Here is a 2,995-nt window from a genome sequence, read left to right on the forward strand (position 1 = left end):
CATGTTACCTTGATCCTCCCCTTTTGTATGGATGCCATATCTACTCCTTGCCTCAACCCCCCTCCTACCATCTTGTAAAATCCACCACTGCGGTCTTGTTTAAAACCCTAGGCGCCTTCTGCTTCTCTCCAATTGAGATTCTGTACACTGAATCAGGCATGCCATCTCTCGCTCAACGCTGTACCCTCTCTCTCTGATGCAGCTCGTTCCCCCAAACTTTCCCTCAAAAAACAAAACTTCCCCAATTCCTGTTTCCTCCCTTTGCTCTTCCCCACGTTTACCTACCCCCTTCTCCATTCGCGGGATACCCCTTCCCCTTCCCCCTTTTCCCCTTTTCCCCCAACCTTTCCATTTTTGTCCATTCTTCCCTCTGGGGGATCCCTTACCTCCGTTTTTGCTCCTCTGTTTTCCCTGACCCCCAAAAAATCAGTATTCCCCCCTGCCCTTCTACCCTTTTCCTTGACCATGTCTCCTTCATTCCTCCAGCATTCATGTTTACACAGAGGGCTTAACCCACCTCCGTGGGTACCCTTCCCCCTCACACTTTCAAATATTCCTCCCTCTGAATCCAGTGTCCTTACTACGAACGTACACATTTTCCCCTTTATACTCTTCTCCTTTTCACTATTTTTTCCGACCCAAACCTTACCTCTCATAAATCAGTACACCGACCAAACCCCCCACGTTTTAAGATCCAGAACGGGTGTTCTCCCCAATCCACTGCCATAAAACTATCAGTTTTTGCTGGGTCCCAGCCAGTTGGCAATAAACGGAGACACCACATGCTATGCCGTATGCCCATATGACCCCAATCATGTTTTTACGCATTTCCCAAATCCCCCCTCAAGACCTTGTATAACTGATGGCAATCTTTTTGGGGCCGTCCCACACTAATAAATTTCTACTGTAAAACACAAAATTTCCTCCTGGGAGTTCCATTTCAGTGGAAGATGGCTTCGCCCGCTTACATATTGTCCACACCCACTAACCACTCCATCTAAGTCATATTCTGATCCACCCCTATGTTCACTATGAATGTCCCCCCTTTGATGCAGCCCTTAACCCCTGCTTTCCCTCATCTACCTTTTCAGCGACCCCCCAACCATCAGACACTCTTACCGAATTCACACTTTTTCTTGAAACCTTTCTCCTTCCTCAGACCATAATATTTTCACTTAAACTAATCTCCTTACCCAACCCCTACCTTAATCATATTTAAACTGATAGTTTTAATAGCTACAACTACTAGCTCACACATTTGTTATGTTTTAACCATAACATCTTCCTCTCAAACTCTTTACCCTTTTTCTCCTCATAAAATTATTCGTTTCCAGACCCCCCAACCAATCCCTTATTTCCATAAAAACCTTACCATTCTCCCAATTCTTTTTCCATTCCTTTAATTTTTAAATGCCGTGACATCCATCCTCCCCCTATATGTTCCCTCTAAAACCCCTTTTTCCCCCCTCCCTTTCCAACCCCTCATCTCCTTTGTTTATTTTCTTCACCCCTTTCTCTTTCCCCCTTCTGCCCCCGATAGATATACATGTGATCTTTTTGTCCAATACCTTTTCCCCGGGTCCTCTTTATCCTGACTCCTGAAATTGCTCTTTGATTTAATCACCTTAAACCCCTCCTTTTCCCCCCTTTTTTAATTCCAGCCTTACCATGAAATAATTGTAGAGTCCCACACATTTTTCCTTTTACAACTTGATCTAACCCCAATTTTTTCCAATCCATACCTTAACGCATTTACTCAGTCAGGGCCCCGCCTGATATCCAAAATTTCTGTACGTCTTTTACATGCAGTACATTGAATCATCAACTAACCCCCCTCTTTTCCCTATTCGTACGTGACTTTGAGAGCGAAGAAGTGTCAGCGAGGTCAGAGTAATCTCACTAGGCCCCCACTGAGGAAAGTTCTTAACGATATAGAGCCCCATGTTAAACATATGGGCCCGCACAGTTTCTCTTAGTCTTTAAAAAATTGTGCTTGGCATGCCATATTTTCGGCCCCAAAGGGGGGACCCCCAAACGACTGGTCCTGATTGTGGTCTTCGCTCTCGTGTGTATATCCTGACCATCTTTGTGGTGCTCTTTCCTTTTTCACCTTTCTTCCCGGCCTTGGGGAAACGTCCTCCCCGACGTCCCCCCGTCCTTCCAATCTCGTCCAGGTCCATCTCTGCTGCGCGCTATCCCCTTTACAGATCCCCGGGGTATGTGCTGGTGGCAACTTCCCCGGGCCTTTTCGGATCTATAAGTGTCCCCAAAAGGGGAGTCCCCCCACACATCTGAAGCGCTTAATACTTTCTTAGAAAAACCTGGTCATTGGGTCCTAAGATCCTCCAAGCAGGGTCCCTTTCGTGCCATGACGGTATTGGGGAATAGATATACACGCAAGGGTCAAAATAGTAAACGTAAACAGAGGCAAAGCTACTAGCCCGTTTTTTAATAAATTGCAGTTTTTTAATGCTGGTTTTTACTTTTTCCGTCTTTTTTTTTTTTATTTTTTTACTTCCACAAAAAATAAAGAAAAAAATATGAGAGGAAAAAAGTAAAATACGATCTGCAGGGACCTAAATTAATGACCTTTTCTCGTGTCTCTCTCATCTCACTACCAAAAAGGCAATGTTTTTACTTACAGTAAATCAACTGTCCTCAGCGACAACCACAGGTCTACAAACTGTGAAATGTCGAAGAGACCCTTTGAAAACCAAAATATATTATATATATATATATATATTATATAATATATACTTTATATATAGATATATATAATATATATCGGTTTCATAATATATATAGGGATAAAGATAATTACGACCGAGTCAGTAAGCGAAATTTACAACATGCGCTAGTGAGCAAAGATATTAGATGATGTTCGCGCTGCGCTGCAATGGCTAAAAGTCGTCAAAAAAATAGAGGTGACTCTTTAAGATCTATGAGATAGAACTTGAAGAAACGCATCATCGAATTAATTTAACGCAGCGGATCT

This window comes from Penaeus monodon, chromosome 7 (assembly GCF_015228065.2).
Source record: "Penaeus monodon isolate SGIC_2016 chromosome 7, NSTDA_Pmon_1, whole genome shotgun sequence".
Lineage (NCBI taxonomy): Eukaryota > Metazoa > Arthropoda > Malacostraca > Decapoda > Penaeidae > Penaeus > Penaeus monodon.